We start from the raw sequence: 12,719 nt of genomic DNA on the forward strand, positions 1-12,719 counted from the left end.
ACATCACCAACAAACTAGAATGGTCCAAACACACCAAGACAGTCATGAGGAGGGCACGACAAAGCCTATTCACCCCCAGGAAACTAAAAAGATTTGGCATGGGTCCTGAGATCCTCAAAAGGTTCTACAGCTGCAACATCGAGAGCATCCTGACTGGTTGCATCACTGCCTGGTACGGCAATTGCTCGGCCTCCAACCGCAAGGCACTACAGAGTGTAGTGCGTATGGCCCAGTACATCACTGGGGCTAAGCTGCCTGCCATCCAGGACCTCTACACCAGGCGGTGTCAAAGGAAGGCCCTAAAAATTGTCAAAGACCCCAGCCACACCAGTCATATACTGTTCTCTCTACTACCGCATGGCAAGCGGTACCGGAGTGCCAAGTCTAGGACAAAAAGGCTTCTCAACAGTTTTTACCCCCAAGCCATAAGACTCCTGAACAGGTAATGAAATGGCTATCCGGACTACTTGCATTGTGTGCCCCCCCCCAACCCCTCTTTTACGCTGTTGCTACTCTCTGTTTATCATATATGTATAGTCACTTTAACTATACAGTCATGTACATACTACCTCAATTGGGCTGACCAACCAGTGCTCCCGCACATTGGCTAACATTGGCTAACCGGGCTATCTGCATTGTGTCCCGCCACCCACCACCCGCCAACCCCTCTTTACGCTACTGCTACTCTCTGTTCATCATATATGCATAGTCACTTTAACCATATCTTCATGTACATACTACTTCAATCAGCCTGACTAACCAGTGTCTGTATGTAGCCTCGCTACTTTTATAGCCTCGCTACTGTATATAGCCTCGCTACTGTTTTTCACTGTCTTTCTAGTGTTGTTTTTATTTCTTTACTTACCTTTTGTTCACCTAATACCTTTTTTGCACTATTGGTTAGAGCCTGATAGTAAGCATTTCACTGGTTGTATTCGGCGCACGTGACAAATAAACTGTGATTTGATTTGATTTGAAAGTAACTATTGCTCACCAATCTTGCAGTAACCCCGTTCTGCTAGTGAAATGAAAACGAATTAATTTATCAATGCAGAATAGGGTTAAAGAGCAGGTTGCAAGATTCTTTGATATTTTTTTCTTTCAGCTTTTTCCCCCCAGACTATCTGAAGATAAATATTCACACTCTATCCTGTTCTTAAAGAACAAGTCCGAAAATGCTAATATAGGTACAATGTCTTGCCAAAGTATTCATCCCCCTTGGGGTTTTTACTATTTTGTTGCATTACAACCTGTAATTTAAATTGATTTTTATTTGGATTTCATGTAATGGACATACACAAAATAGTCCAAATTGGTGAAGTGAAAAAAATAACGAAAAACTGCTTTCATAAAATTAAAAAAAATATATAAGGAAAAGTGGTGTGTGCATATGTATTCACGCCCTTTACTATGAAGCCCCTAAATAAGATCTGGTGCAGCCAATTACCTTCAGAAGTCACATAATTAGTTAAATAAAGTTCACCTGTGTGCAATCTAAGTGTCACATGATCTGTTACATGATCTCAGTATATATACACCTGTTCCCAAAGGCCCCAGAGTCTGCAACACCACTAAGCAAGGGGCACAACCAAGCAAGCGGCACCATGAAGACCAAGGAGCTCTCCAAACAGGTCAGGGACAAAGTTGTGTAGAAGTACAGATCAGGGTTGGGTTATAAAAAAATATCTAAAACTTTGAACATCCCATGGAGCTCCATTAAATCCATAAAAAAAATGGAAAGAATATGGCACCACAACAAACCTGCCAGAGATGGCCCCCCACTAAAACTCACGGACCAGGCAAGGAGGGCGTTAATCAGAGAGACAACAAAGTGACCAAAGATAACCCTGAAGGAGCTGTAAAGCTCCACAGCGGAGATTGGAGTATCTGTCGATAGGACCACTTTAAGCCGTACACTCCACAGAGCTCGGCTTTACGGAAGAGTGGCCAGAAAAAAGTCATTGCTTAAAGAAAAAAATAAGCAAACACGTTTGGTGTTCGCAAGAAGGCATGTGGGAGACTCACCAAACATATGGAAGAAGGTATTCTGGTCAGATGAGACTAAAATTGAGCTTTTTGACCATCAAGGAAAACGCAATGTTTTTCATCGGCAGGGACTGGGAAACTGGTCAGAATTGAAGGAATGATGGATGGCGCAAAATACAGGGAAATTCTTGAGGGAAACCTGTTTCAGTCTTCAAGAGATTTGAGACTGGGACAGAGGTTCACCTTCCAGCAGGACAATGACACTAAGCATACTGCTAAAGCAACACTCGAGTGGTTTAAGAGGAAATATTTAAATGTCTTGGAATGGCCTAGTCAAAGCCCAGACCTCAATCCAATTGAGAATCTGTGGTATGACTTAAAGACTGCTGTACACCAGCGGGACCCATCCAACCTGAAGGAGCTGGAGCAGTTTTGCCTTGAAGAATGGGCAAAAATCCCATTGGCTAGATGTGCCAAGCTTATAGAGACATACCCCAAGAGACTTGCAGGTGTAATTGCTGCAAAAGGTGGCTCTACAAAGTATTGACTTTGGGGGGGGTGAATTGTTATGCAAGCTCAAGATTTCTGTTTTTTTGTCTTATTTCTTGTTTGTTTCACAATAAAACATATTTTGCATCTACAAAGTGGGAGGCGTGTTGTGTAAATCAAATGATACAAACCCCCAAAAAAATCTATTTTAATTCCAGGTTGTAAGGCAACAAAATAGGAAAAATGCCAATGGGGTGAATACTTTCGCAAGCCACTGTACCATTGATTTGCATTGGATTTGTGCCACAAATGCTAAAAGGTTAGCATTTGAAAAGTGGCTAGGTCAACAAAACCAAAGCATGGATTGATGTCATACCTCGTCCATAGACTGCTTACAGGGTAAGGAAATCAATATGTCATTTTGTACTTTGGGGGAACTATTCCTTTAAGTTACCACAAGACCATTTGCTCTGGACTGTTGCACATTCACACCAGAGTTACAAAGGCAGCATTCAACAGCAACCTCTGTATTGTTTTAGTGGAGTGATAATAATAAAGTGTTGTAATTTACCACTGGTCTTTCTTTCCCTTGGTGAAATGGGGATTAAATTGAGATTGAGGCAATGCCTTTTTTCTTTATCCCTGGGTAAGCCAGCACAGCATGCAGCTCAAAGGTAATAAAGCACTCTGTGATCCTCACTTCATTGGAGCTAAAAACTCGCCATGCACCGCTGCATATTAAGACTCCACATCTATCTCATGTTTTCCATCTTAATTTATGTTTAAAATGTAACCATTGGTCAGTATGAAATGACAGACTTGTTGCTTATGAATTTTGTGTGAGGGGGATTCAACATGCCAGCTCGATGTTAAATGGGGAAACTATACTGAACAAAAATATAAATGCAACATGAAATAAGTAGGTTTTGTCGAGCCCTCTTCACGACTGTCTTGGTGTGCTTGGACCATGTTAGTTTGTTGGTGATGTGGACACCAAGGAACTTGAAGCTCTCAACCTGCTCCACTGCAGCCCCGTCAATGAGAATGGGGGTGTGCTCGGTCCTCTTTTTCCTGTAGTCCACAATCTCCTTTGTCTTGATCACGTTGAGGGGAGGTTGTTGTCCTGGCACCACACGGCCAGGGCTCTGACCTCCTCCCTATAGACTGTCTCATCGTTGTTGGTGATCAGGCCAACCACTGTTGTGTCATCGGCAAACTTAATGATGGTGTTGGAGTCGTGCCTTGCCGTGCAGTCATGAGTGAACAGGGAGTACAGGAGGGGACTGAGCACGCACCCCTCAGGGGCCCCTGTGTTGAGGATCAGCGTGGCGGATGTGTTGTTACCTACCCTCACCACCTGGGGTGGACCATCAGGAAGTCCAGGATCCAGTTGCAGGGAGAGGTGCTTAGTCCCAGGGTCCTTAGCTTAGTGACGAGATTTGAGGGCACTGTGGTGTTGAAAGCTGAGATGTAGTCAATGAATAGCATTCTCACATAGGTGTTCCTTTTGTCCAGGTCATCATCTGCATCATCTGTGGATCTGTTGGGGCGGTATGCAAATTGGAGTGGGTGTTGATGTGAGCTATGACCAACCTTTCAAAGCACTTCATGGCTCCAGACATGAGTGCTACGGGTCGGTAGAAATTTAGGCAGGTTACCTTAGTGTTCTTGGGCACAGGCACTATGGTGGTCTGCTTGAAACATGTTGGTATTACAAACTCGGATAGGGAGAGGTTGAAAATGTCAGTGAAGACACTTGCCAGTTGGTCAGCGCATGCTTGCAGTACACATCCTGGTAATCCGTCTGGCCCTGCAGCCTTGTGAATGTTGACCTGTTTAAAGCTCTTACTCACATCGCCTGCGGAGAGCGTGATCACACTGTCTTCCGGAACAGCTGGTGCTCTCATGCATGTTTCAGTGTTATTTGCCTTGAAGAAAGCATGGAAGTAGTTTAGTTCGTCTGGTAGCCTCGTGTCACTGGGCAGCTCTCGGCTGTGCTTCCCTTTGTAGTCTGTAATAGTTTGCAAGCCCTGCCACCCCCAACGAGTGTCAGAGCCGGTGTATTACGATTCGATCTTCGTTTTGTATTGACGCTTTGCCTGTTTGATGGTTCATCGGAGGGATAGCGGGATTTCTTGTAAGCTTCCGGGTTAGAGTCCCACTCCTTGAAAGCGGGCAGCTCTAGCGTTTACTCAGTGCGGATGTTGCCTGTAATCCATGGCTTCTGGTTGGGGTATGTGGTTGGGGGTAACATGCAACAATTTCAAAGATTTTACTGAGTTACAGTTCAAAAGCAAATCAGTCAATCGAAATAAATCCATTAGGCCCTAATCAATGGATTTCACATGACTGGAAATACAGATATGCATCTGTTGGATACCTTAAAAAAAGGTAGGGGTGTGGATTATAAAACCAGTCAGTAGCTGGTGTGACCACCATTTGCCTCATGCAGTGTGACACATCTCCTTTGTATAGAGTTGATCAAGCTGTTGATTGTGGCCTGTGGAATGATGTCCCACTCCTCTTCAATGGCTGTGCAAAGTTGATGGACATTGACAGGAACTGGAGCACACCGTTGTACACATCAGTAGAGGCTGCTGATGGGAGGACGGCTCATAATAATGGCTGTAACGGAGCAAACGGAATGGCATCAAACCATGTGTTTGATGTATTTGATACCATTCCACCAATTCCGCTCCAGCCATTACCACGAGTCCGTCCTCCACAATTTAGGTGCCACCAACCTCCTGGTACACGTCGATCCAGAGCTCAATGGGTGACATGTCTGGTGAGTATGCAGGCCATGGAAAAATGTTGACATTTTCAACTTCCAGGAATTGTACAGATCCTTGCGATATGGAGCTGTGAATTATCATTCTGAAACATTAGGTGATGGCGGCGGATGAATGGCATGACAATGGTCCTCAGGATCTCGTCACAATGAATACAATTGTGTTCGTTGTCCATAGCTTATGCCTACCCATACCATAACCCCACCGCCCCCATGGGGCACTCTGTTCACAATGTTGACATCAGCAAACCGCTCACCCACACGACACCATACATGTGGTCTGCATTTGTGAAGCCAGGTTGGACGTACTGCAAAATTATCTAAAATGATGTTGGAGGCGGCTTATGGTAGAGAAATTAACATTCAATTCTCCGGCAATAGCTCTGGTGGACATTCCTGCAGTCAGCATGCCAATTGCATGCTCCCTTCAGACATCTGTGATGTTGTGTGACAAAACTGCACATTTTAGAGTGGCCTTTTATTCTCCCCAGCACAAGGTGCACCTGTGTAATGATTGTGCTGTTTAAATCAGCTTCTTGATATGCCACACCTATCAGGTGTTTGGAACAATATACTCTACAAGTACATCAAATTTCCAGAGTGGGCTCTGCTAATTCTGAATTCTCTCTGCTGCTGACTATTTGAATGTGCAATCCTAAAGGAGGACTGTGATTGGTTAATTACCTATAATGTCCATCTCTATCTATAAAATGGGTCATAATTAAAGGTGCCAGAGAGCCCACTCTGGAAATGTGACCTGTTAAAGAGTAAATTGTTACAAACAATATGTCTAAAAGTAAGCTACATTTAAAAAGGGTCGTTTTGAGATATTAATATGAATATTTGTAATGTTGAATAAATGAATACGAAAATATGTATTTCAGAATATAAACATACCCCATATTTGAGAGAACACTATAAGGAGAATAATGACACCAAGATGTTGTCTGTATCATGTACGGTTCACAGATCATACGGTCTAAAAAATAACCTAAAATGGTCAATTTCATCATGATTTTAAGGAAATTGGTTGCGATACAAATGTAAAAATCATTATTGTACTGATACAGTAGCTGTGAGTGTGGCTTAGGACATACAGTATCCCAAGGGTAGGAAACCCTGTTCCTGGAGTGCCTAGCTGGAACAACTAGGCACCACACCTGCCCAACTGAGCTAAATGATCAGTTCAGTGATTGCCTAAATCACTGCAGTAGCATATACCTCCTACCTCCCAATAGGCCTACTGTACACAGCTCAACGCCTGTTGGCTACAAGCAAATAAGTTGGAAAAAAACAACATGAAGCCAAGTGACACTGGTGGGGCAAAATAAAAGCCCTATAAATGTTAGGCTATATTTTGATAAGTGATAGAGTAGGCCTAAATATGGGGATTTGTTTTATTATCTATTTTTAAAGTAGCATATTAATCTGTTATCTTTTTTTATGTGTTATTCAAAAACTTTCTTGGACAATTATCTTCAATATTAGGCATCTTTCTTGTTAGTTTTTCTTACTATGTGGGATAAGAAAAAAACTACAAGAAGAAAGTATTTTTAAAACCTCCCACTTTGGGCTGGAGTGTCAATGTGTAGTTCGTACATGCAGAATTGTTTTCTTGACGCTGTACCACACCATTTTTCCTACATTTCCCCCCACATGGGCCAACTCCTTAGCGATTTGAGTTTGAGCCAATGAGCTTCAGCCCCTGGTATTTGAGTGACAGCCAGCAAAAGGCCTGCCCAGCATTAACCAATGAGGTTGCAGGGCAGGCCCAATGGCTCAGTGGACACAGCAAAGAGAGCGTGTCTTTGTATCCCAAACCACACCCTCTACCCTACCAACCTCGCTCGTCACATGTTGCTGATGAAACTCTGGGTGACTTCCAGAGAGTGGCAATGGGATCAATAAACCCGCAAACTGCACGACACACTCCTGTCTTGAATTATGCAATTCATGTTCCACTTTTAAATAATAAAACAAACATGATATTCTAATTAACAAATCCCCCTGTAGTTTTACAGTATATAAACCTCAGTAACAGTTAAACATTTAATTTGGGAGATATTTCATCTGTTATATGTGTCAAGTCTCGAAATCATACGTAAAAAAAATGCAGGTGACATATAATTAGGCACACAGATCCATTGTTTGTATTAAATTGTGCGAACTCCAAACATATTGCAGTATGTGTCTGGATGTTCTGAAGCCTGCAGCCTTGCTGGCTTGGTAGAAGTGGCTATCTGAGGGTCTAATTAGCCCCTTCACCCGCAATAATTTTCACTCCCTAAGCTTCGGGACACTTGTGCAAATGGCAGAGGTGCACATGAACATGCAAATTTCGGGGACCACTTTTGGATTGTGAGTGTTACTTTCAGAACTTCTGGCTAAAAGTATACAAAAGTATCAGATCATCTCTTTAAACATTCGGCAGCCCCCTAGGTGTCTCACTTTCGCAGTGTTTGCATGGATTCAAGGGAAAGAAGAGTGACTCGGTGCGTTGACGTCACCGTTGTGTTGATTTGCTAACACGAAAGAAGAGAGGAGTTAGTGCGTGTGAGAGCGGGTACTGTGAACTGCATTACTATGCTGTAGCCCAATAACCACACATTCGGAATCAAAACGTGCAACTTAGGTGAGTACTGATATGGGTGCGCAGCTTTCGTGTTACAGTGACAGACCCGCTTTTCTGCATGCTTACAGTTGTTGTTTGCCTGTGTACTCTCGCATTATGAATGCATTAATAGTATGTTTGTTATCATCATTTTAAACCCACATGAAGTTACAGTAGCCTATAGGGAGTTGCGGCGCAACAGTGTGGCAAGCAAAGTTCAAATATCAATTTCTGTGTGCGCTGAAGTGTTTTAAATTGAAAGTGTTTGGGTGTCAGATGAAGCCACAAGTCTGAGCGCATGAAAGGTGTTGAAGTTAACATGAACACAACATTGGGCATGTAAAGATGTTAGGTTGACGTAACCGTCTTTTAACGTATTCGGGAGATCGCAGCACGAGAACGTGAGGTCTGGGTTTAGGCTACATTGCAAATCAGACAGTGTGACGTTCTTCCATGTGGTTTATTCTGAGAATTGTGTGTTCCTGTTGAAATGAGAATACAGTATACGCTGATACCTCATGCCGCTGTTATTTTCCTGGAAGTTTAAAAAACGAATAATGACGCACTTGAGGTGCTCGTGCAGCGGTGATCACAAATCATCACGAACACAGGGGCAATAGTCTGAAATGTGTCCATCTATTTTAGCTGATGTAGACTACATTGTACAGTAGAGACCCGCATAGTAAACTGATAGACTGCTGCTAATTCCTTGATTCGTAATCACGTTGCCTTCTCTTGATGCAAATCATTTTGTATAATTGTTTTTATAGATGGAATGGAGAATTGAATTGCTATCGATATGGGTTATATCGCTCTTCCAAGCTCGAGCATGACATGTCCAATTAAAACGCTATCAACTGCAACGATAGCACTTCAATGATATCACTTCAGACGATTCCACCTGTGTGTTAATCAGAATAGCAAGCTAGTGAATTTAATCATTGTTGCAACCAGTCCCCGCTGAGATCATGTATTTGTGTCTCATTCGCCCGTATGTAACGTTACTTTAGTAGACTCAGCTGAGATAAGTGTGAGTACTGTTTGTTATTGAGCAAAATGTGTCTAGACACAATTTCCACGAGCATAGGTTTTTATTGTTTCGGCTTTATACATCAGGACTCATTTGAGTATAGACTACATTAAAGAGATGCGCGCCTTGGACAGACAGCTGACTGGCTACAGTTGGTCTTTAGAGGATTCTCGATCTGATTGCATTATGTTGACGTTGATATGCGCTCAATACAGCATTTTGACAGAAACGAATAATTCATCCTTCGAATGGTGTCTTCTGCACGTATCACACGATTCCGTTAAATTATTTGATGACATTAACGCACTGTCTCAAACCTGGGGTGTAATCATTAGTCCAAACAGTTGCGAAACGGAACGTTTTCCAACTAAAACGAGTTGGAGAAATTCAGGTAGGTCCCTCTCCGTTTTGTTCTGTTTCCCTCCGTTTAAGAAACGTTTTGCAACAGAGTCGGTTTAATGAATACGTTTTCTGGGCTTTACATTACTGATCCTCATTAGACAACTTTCGATTGTTTCATATGGTAAACCTGGGACACTTAGGCTGCGTTTACACAGGCAGCGCAATTTTGATATTTTTCCACTAATTGGTCTTTTGACCATCACATCAGGGGTATATTCATTACGTCCTGCAACGGAAACCGTTTTACAGTTTAAGAACCAAATGGAAGCAAACAGAACAAAGGGAACGAAACAGGTAAGGACCTACCTGAATTTGTCCAATAGAAACTCTTGTTTTCGTTACAAAACGTTTTCTTTTTGACGTAAAAGAAAAGTTTTTGCAACATAATTGACGTAATGAATACACCCCAGACCTTTTCACATCAGATCTTTTTCAGAGCTAATCTGATTGGTCAAAAGACCAATTAGTGAAAAAAATATCAGAATTGGGCTGCCTGTCTAAACGCAGCCTAACCATATTATGCCGCGCTACAGACATTGACCTACTTACTAGGTCATAAATTAGAGCTAAATTGGTATTTGTGTCTTAAAGAAAATGTTTTTTTTTTACGCCACCACATTATTTGTTGGACAGCCACTTCTAATATACAGTCTCATCAATACCAGATTTATACAGCCTTGATTAACTGCTCAACAATATATCTGATGACTGCCAACTGTTGACTTTTTTTGTGAGAGCCACTCTAATGAGCCAAGGTATTGCTAACCTCGTATAACTGTTTAGGAAATGTGGATGCAAAATTAAGGCATGAATTAATATATTTTTTATCTGCTCTTTATCAATCTCATTTCGGGGAACATTTAAATATATGTAGCCTACATTTGTATGTTTACTGATTTTATAATGGAATATTTCTAATTTGTTAAATTATAAAAGGATTTGCCTAAAATCATTATACATAATCATATTCATTGTAAAAGGTTACTAAAATAACATTTACGTTAATAGTGATAATAACAATATCAACAGTCAGGAATATATTATGATCATTTAGTATTATTAACTTATAGGTTATTATTCTTGAGGTGTTGTCTTTTGTGAGTGGGCAATGATACATACAGTGCCTTCAGAAAGTAGTCCTACCCCTTGACCTTTTCCACATTTTGTTTCTGGTACAGCCTGAATTTAAAATGGATTAAATTGAGATTTTTTTATCACTGGCCAACACGCATCATGTCAAAGTATGTTTTTTCAAATGATTACAAATTAATAAAAAATCAAAAGCTGAAATGTCTTGAGTCCATAAGTATTCAACCCTTTTGTTATGGCAAGCCTAAATAAGTTCAGTAGTAAAAATGTGCTTAACAAGTCACATAATAAGTTGCAATAATAGTGTTTAACATGATTTTTGAATGACAACCTCATCTCTGTAGCCCACGCATACAATTATCCGTAAGGACCCTCAGTCGAGCAGTGAATTTCAAACACAGATTCAACCACTAATATCAGGGTTTTCCAATGCCTCACAAAGAAGGGCACCTATTGGCAGATGGGTAAAAAAAAACAACAACAAAAAACAGACATTGAATATCCCTTTGAGCATGGTGGAGTTATTAATTACACTTTGGATGGTGTATCAATACACCCAGTTACTACAAAGATACAGGCGTCCTTCCTAATGCAGTTGCCGGAGAGAAAGGAAACCACTCATGGATTTCACCATGAGGCCAATGGTGACTTTAAAACAGTCCCATAGTTCAATGGCTATGACAGGAGCACACTAAGGATGGATCAACACAATACTAATCTAATTGACAGTGAAAAGAAGGAAGCCTGAACAGAATAGAAAAATGTAAAAAACATGCATCCTGTTTGCAACAAGGCACTAATGTAAAACATTTGGGAAACATTCAGGACACTTTTTTGTCCTGAATACAAAATTTTATGTTTTGGGAAAATACAACACATTACTGAGTACTACATTCCATATTTTCAAGCATTATGATGGCTGCATAAATCAAATGTATTTATAAAGCCCTTTTTACATCAGCCAATGTCACAAAGTGCTACCCATCATGTTATGGGTATGCTTGTAATCATTAAGGACTGCAGAGTTTTTCAGGATAAAAAAAAGAAACACTGGAGCTAAGCACTTCCCAGAAGAAAATCTGGTTGTCTGCTTTCCACCAGACACTGGGAGATCAATTCATCTTTCAGCAGGATGATGACCTAAAACACAAGGCCATATCTCCATGAGTGGATTACCAAGAAGACCAAGCTTACCAAGGTTTCCATTAACCCAGAAGGCAGGTTTCCATTTATTTGACAAAACAATGTTGCAACAACAAAAAAAGTGACATATGTAATGGAAACGGCAGATACAGGAGACATAAAGAACATTTTTCTAAAGATCAACAAAATGTTTATCCATTCGACGGGTGGATTTTCCTTCTGTCAAACTTAATTTATTGCAATAAATTATGAAGGAAACTGTCTTCATAATACATTATGATTGCAGAATAATTTTGAAGGTATCCAGGGCACGTGATTTCACCACATAACTATAAAGCTCCATTCCACATTTCATTCTAAATGTGTACGTCTTGAAAAAAATATATATTTTTGAACTATAAATGATTTTCTTTGCAAAACAAAGATTGTCCTGACTTTCAAAAATGCCTGAATTGCTTCGCCTTGCTTTTCTGGTTGGCTGGCAAGTTTCCCCATCCAATTATTTCAGATCAACAGGAGTACAAGTTTCACCGTTGCACGGACCGTAAAGATACGTTGGCACATGAGAATTATTAGGATATGGCAAATAATAGTAAATGATTGCATTCTATCTATGCTGGCTTTAGCGGGCTACCTGAGCGATGAAACCGATAGGTGTGAGGGAATACAGGCCAATTTATTAACGTGCAATTTGCCTAAATGGGTAATGCAAACACTTCAACCATTTTGATTTAACACACTGTGACATCATTACGTCCAGCTGTTTTCATCAACATGATAGTTAAATGGAAATGCACCCTTGCAGGCAATTTTTTTAATCAAACTTTCTAAATGTCGACAAACTAACAATCACTGGACAAGTTAATGGAAATGTAGCTAGTGAATGATCCTGAGTGGCCGAGTTAGTTCTGACTTAAATCTGCTGAAAATCTAAGGCAATACTGTAAAATGGCTGTCTAGCAATGATCATCAACCAATTCGACAGAGCTTGAAGAATTTTAAAAACAATAATAGGCAAATCTTGCACAATACAGGTGTGCAAAGCTCTTACACTTATCCAGAAATACTCACAGCTGTAATCACTGCCAAAGGTGATTCTAACATGTATTGACTCGCGGTTGAATACTTATCTAGTCAACATATATTTGTTTTATTTTCCATACTTTTTATTTTTTACA

General features: G+C 40.8%; 1 protein-coding gene across 2 annotated transcripts in view; it reads left to right on the forward strand.

Moving 5' to 3' along the window:
• Nucleotides 1-7,766: 7,766 nt before the first annotated feature.
• Nucleotides 7,767-12,719, forward strand: part of LOC115154192 (zinc finger and BTB domain-containing protein 16-A) — a 165,393-nt gene continuing 160,440 nt past the window's right edge. The window contains exon 1 of one of the 2 annotated variants that reach the window (XM_029700180.1): nt 7,767-7,898. The gene's annotated coding sequence lies outside the window, so the exon portion shown is untranslated. The remainder of the gene's footprint in view (nt 7,899-12,719) is intronic. The other variant, XM_029700179.1, reaches the window with a different exon arrangement.

The sequence above is a fragment of the Salmo trutta genome, chromosome 19, assembly GCF_901001165.1.
Source record: "Salmo trutta chromosome 19, fSalTru1.1, whole genome shotgun sequence".
Taxonomy (NCBI): domain Eukaryota; kingdom Metazoa; phylum Chordata; class Actinopteri; order Salmoniformes; family Salmonidae; genus Salmo; species Salmo trutta.